This window comes from Salmo trutta, chromosome 35, assembly GCF_901001165.1.
Source record: "Salmo trutta chromosome 35, fSalTru1.1, whole genome shotgun sequence".
Taxonomy (NCBI): domain Eukaryota; kingdom Metazoa; phylum Chordata; class Actinopteri; order Salmoniformes; family Salmonidae; genus Salmo; species Salmo trutta.
Genome location: NC_042991.1, coordinates 35,414,641 through 35,420,532, shown reverse-complemented (window position 1 = coordinate 35,420,532; position 5,892 = coordinate 35,414,641).

Genomic DNA, 5,892 nt, shown 5'->3' with positions numbered 1-5,892 from the left:
GACATCATCTATAGCATGTTACTGTACAGCTACTGAGCTCTGACATCATCTATAGCATGTTACTGTACAGCCACTGAGCTCTGACATCATCTATAGCATGTTACTGTACAGCCACTGAGCTCTGACGTCATCTATAGCATGTTACTGTACAGCCACTGAGCTCTGACATCATCTATAGCATGTTACTGTACAGCCACTGAGCTCTGACGTCATCTATAGCATGTTACTGTACAGTCACTGAGCTCTGACATCATCTATAGCATGTTACTGTACAGCCACTGAGCTCTGACGTCATCTATAGCATGTTACTGTACAGCCACTGAGCTCTGACATCATCTATAGCATGTTACTGTACAGCCACTGAGATCCAATGTAGACGCTCATCAGTGTCCAAATCTGCCATTTTTAATCCATAACGTATCTGGGTTGGAGTGTGAAGGGTCACATGTGTTGTTCCAGAAGACAAGAAAATCAAAAGGAAGGTGAATATTTTACTCTTTGAAAAGCAGATACTTTGATTGAATATATATCCAAATTTAAATTGATTTGCTGCAGTGAACAAGTGACTGTGAATTTCTTTGTTGTACTCAGCCAAAATGTGCTTTTTGAAACATGATCCGTTTAGATTTTTTGTGCTTAGAGTCGTGAAAAATGTACCAGATACAGTGCATGTGAAAAATGAACAAAAGTGAGAGAAAAACAAAACTGTAATAGGTTTAAACACAGCTTCCAGCCCTTCGCTACCCCACCACACCCAGAGGAGCTGGAGATAAAGTTTGTCTGGTGAGAAGTTTTCCTTAGATAGAGAGATGAGAGAGATGATGCAAGGCTGGACTCTCAGAGGAAACTGGAAGGGTGGAACAAGGAGCAGAGAAACAGCTGTGTGTGTGCGTGTGCGTGTGTGTGTACGTACAGTGGGGGGAAAAAGTATTTGATCCCCTGCTGATTTTGTACGTTTGCCCACTGACAAAGAAATGATCAGTCTATAATTTTAATGGTAGGTTTATTTGAACAGTGAGAGACAGAATAACAACAACAACAAATCCATAAAAACACACGTCAAAAATGTTATAAAATGATTTGCATTTTAAATCAGGGAAATAAGTATTTGACCCCTCTGCAAAACATGACTTAGTACTTGGTGGCAAAACCCTTGTTGGCAATCACAGAGGTCAGATGTTTCTTGTAGTTGGCCACCAGGTTTGCACACATCTCAGGAAGGATTTTGTCCCACTCCTCTTTGCAGATCTTCTCCAAGTCATTAAGGTTTCGAGGCTGACGTTTGGCAACTCGAACCTTCAGCTCCCTCCACAGATTTTCTATGGGATTAAGGTCTGGAGACTGGCTAGGCCACTCCAGGACCTTAATGTGCTTCTTCTTGAGCCACTCCTTTGTTGCCTTGGCCGTGTGTTTTGGGTCATTGTCATGCTGGAATACCCATCCACGACCCATTTTCAATGCCCTGGCTGAGGGAAGGAGGTTCTCACCCAAGATTTGACAGTACATGGCCCCGTCCATCGTCCCCTTTGATGCGGTGAAGTTGTCCTGTCCCCTTAGCAGAAATACACCCCCAAAGCATAATGTTTCCACCTCCATGTTTGATGGTGGGGATGGTGTTCTTGGGGTCATAGGCAGCATTCCTCCTCCTCCAAACACGGCGAGTTGAGTTGATGCCAAAGAGCTCCATTTTGGTCTCATCTGACCACAACACTTTCACCCAGTTGTTCAGATGTTCATTGGCAAACTTCAGACGGGCATGTATATGTATTCTTGAGCAGGGGGACCTTGCGGGCGCTGCAGGACTTCAGTCCTTCACGGCGTAGTGTGTTACCAATTGTTTTCTTGATGACTATGGTCCCAGCTGCCTTGAGATCATTGACAAGATCCTCCCGTGTAGTTCTGGGCTGATTCCTCACCGTTCTCATGATCATTGCAACTCCACGAGGTGAGATCTTGCATGGAGCCCCAGGCCGAGGGAGATTGACAGTTCTTTTGTGTTTCTTCCATTTGCGAATAATCGCACCAAATGTTGTCACCTTCTCACCAAGCTGCTTGGCGATGGTCTTGTAGCCCATTCCAGCCTTGTGTAGGTCTACAATCTTGTCCCTGACATCCTTGGAGAGCTCTTTGTTCTTGGCCATGGTGGAGAGTTTGGAATCTGATTGATTGATTGCTTCTGTGGACAGCTGTCTTTTATACAGGTAACAAACTGAGATTAGGAGCACTCCCTTTAAGAGTGTGCTCCTAATCTCAGCTCGTTACCTGTATAAAAGACACCTGGGAGCCAGAAATCTTTCTGATTGAGAGGGGGTCAAATACTTATTTCCCTCATTAAAATGCAAATCAAATCTGTAACATTTTTGACATGCGTTTTTCTGGATATTTTTGTTGTTATTCTGTCTCTCACTGTTCAAATAAACCTTCCATTAAAATGATAGACTGATCCTTTCTTTGTCAGTGGGCAAACGTACAAAAATCAGCAGGGGATCAAATACTTTTTTCCCCCACTGTACCTGTGTGTGTGTGTGTGTGTGTGTATGAAAATTACACAATCGCCTCCAGACCCAGGCACAAAACAATCCGTTTCAGAGAGACACACACAGAGACTTGGATCTTACACAGTTGTACTGCTATCCCAACAACAACGCATTAGGGCCACTCATTGTTCCATTTCAAATGGTCCTTAATCTAAGAGTATCAATATACACTGATTATAAAAAAAACATCCATGACACACTGCTGAAAGCTATGATCCCTTATTGATGTCTCTTGTTAAATCCACTTCAAATCAGTGTAGATGAAGGGAAGGAGACAGGTTAAAGAAGGATTTTTAAGCCTTGAGATGAATTGTGTGTGTGTGTGTGTGCCATTCAGAGGGTGAATGGGCAAGACAAAAGATTTAAATGCCTTTGAACAGGGCATGGTAGTAGGTGCCAGAAACACCAGTTTGTGTTAAGAACTGCAACGCTGCTGGGTTTTTCCACGCTCAACAGCTTCCCGTGTGTATCAAGAATGGTCCACCACCCAAAGCACATCCAAATAACTTTACACAACTGTGGGAAGCATTGGAGTCAACATGGGCCAGCACCTTGTAGAGTCGATGCCCCGACAAATTGAGACGGTTCTGACGGCGAAAAGGGGGGTGCGACTCAATATTAGGAAGGCGTTCCTAATGTTTTGTCCACTCAGTGTATTATATTATCATGGAGGTCCTTATTGAGACAACGAGGCGCTGCCATGTTGAAACGAGTCTCTTCTCGTCGTTTCAGCAGATTGATGGGAAAAATGGCCGTCAATAACCACACAAATCAATAGATGCACTTAACTCAGAAACGAACCAGGAAGACGACAAGGCTCAAACTAATGGACTATTCTGGACGGACAGATTGGTGTTCAGTTACACACGTGTTGTTACACTTTGGTGCTGCATGTCTCCAAACAGGCCTGTCTGCCCCATTTCCTCACATGCACTAATGGACCACTTATCCATGTGGTACACACACACACACACACACACACACACCATGTAGACACACAGGCAGAAAATACACTAACCCCCTGATTAGTAGAAATCAGTGTGTTATTGCTGGGGTGGAACACAAACCTGCAACCTTATAGATATCATTGAAGAACCCCTACAGCCATCATTGAAGAACACCTACGGCCATCATTGAAGAACACCTACAGCCATCATTGAAGAACCCCTACAGCCATCATTGAAGAACCCCTACAGCCATCATTGAAGAACCCCTACGGCCATCATTGAAGAACCCCTACGGCCATCATTGAAGAACCCCTACGGCCATCATTGAAGAACCCCTACGGCCATCATTGAAGAACCCCTACAGCCATCATTGAAGAACCCCTACAGCCATCATTGAAGAACCCCTACGGCCATCATTGAAGAACCCCTACAGCCATCATTGAAGAACCCCTACAGCCATCATTGAAGAACCCCTACAGCCATCATTGAAGAACCCCTACAGCCATCATTGAAGAACCCCTACAGCCATCATTGTAGAACCCCTACAGCCATCATTGAAGAACCCCTACAGCCATCATTGAAGAACTTTTCTCTCCCTCCCTCTTGTCTCCTCTTTGTTGCTCTGATTACTCACTGCAATTATCTAGCAGCCAGTCAAACAGATACTCATGAAACTGAGCTGGTGTGAGTGTACAGAGAGAAAGAGGAGAGAGAGAGAGAGAGAGAGAGAGAGAGAGAGAGAGAAGTAGAGGGAGAAGGAGAGGGAGGCAGACTCCAGCAGCAAAACAACAGAACAGTCACTCGAAACAGAGCTCTCGCTTAATTCACAAAGGAAAGTGAAACACATGAACACTTCTGGATGCCTTTAATCTATTGGCAGATAAATATATTTGTTGGACCAGTAAGCAACGGCATTGTGAGCGCCCACACACACACACACACACACACACACACACACACACACACACACACATCTACGCTAGCAGCAAAACAAAAGCAGTCTCTCTCCTCCCACACTACAACAGAAAACTGCGGCTCAAATTAAGATTTTAATTAAAAAAACTTTAATAGTGTGATGACCACTGAAAATGTCTCTTTTATACACCTCTACATTTTACAAACATTGGATGTAAACAGTACTTTGTTCATTAATAACCAGATTTTTTATATTTTTTAAATGTGCATTAAATTCAAAAACGGTTTGATTTCTTCATGGTAATTTGTTTAACTAGAATCAGGGCCCATGTTTCCAACAGAACACTGTCCCCCATAAACCCCCACTTAAGCCACTGAAATACTACAGTACCAGCAACAATGAGGACACGTACCAAATGGCACCCTATTCTCTATCTAGTGCGCTACTTTTAACAAGTAGTGCACTAAATAGGAAATAGGGTGCCATTTGGGATGTAATCAGAGAGAAATAAAGTACATTTAGATAACATACATACAGGAGTGGTTTTTATACACATTTGATACTATCCAGTCGCAACAATCATTTGTACAAAACAGTCTGCAAAGATCCTTTTTAAAAAAACGTTTGGAAACTAAAAATAATTACAAAACATTGTTACATTCACACTCCCAGAATTTCTTGGTCTTGTTTTCTAAATGTCTTAATAGAAATAAAAGAACAGTCGAACAGAAGGAACAACCAAACGGGACAGAAGGAACAACGGGACAGAAGGAACAACCAAACGGGACAGAAGGAACAACCAAACGGGACAGAAGGAACAACCAAACGGGACAGAAGGAACAACCAAACCCAACAGAACATAAGGAACAACCAAACAGAACATAAGGAACAACGGGACAGAAGGAACAACCAAACGGGACAGAAGGAACAACGGGACAGAAGGAACAACGGGACAGAAGGAACAACGGGACAGAAGGAACAACGGGACAGAAGGAACAACGGGACAGAAGGAACAACGGGACAGAAGGAACAACGGGACAGAAGGAACAACGGGACAGAAGGAACAACGGGACAGAAGGAACAACGGGACAGAAGGAACAACGGGACAGTAAAAAGAAAATAGATGAAAAAGTGAAGAGTAACGTGACGGAACATTCAGAATAGAGGAATAAGCCTGGTACTGTACCAAGGAGAGAGAGAGAACAGCCTGGTACTGTACCAAGGAGAGAGAGAGAACAGCCTGGTACTGTACCAAGGAGAGAGAGAGAACAGCCTGGTACTGTACCAAGGAGAGAGAGAGAACAGCCTGGTACTGTACCAAGGAGAGAGAGAGAACAGCCTGGTACTGTACCAAGGAGAGAGAGAGAACAGCCTGGTACTGTACCAAGGAGAGAGAGAGAACAGCCTGGTACTGTACCAAGGAGAGAGAGAGAACAGCCTGGTACTGTACCAAGGAGAGAGAGAGAGAACAGCCTGGTACTGTACCAAGGAG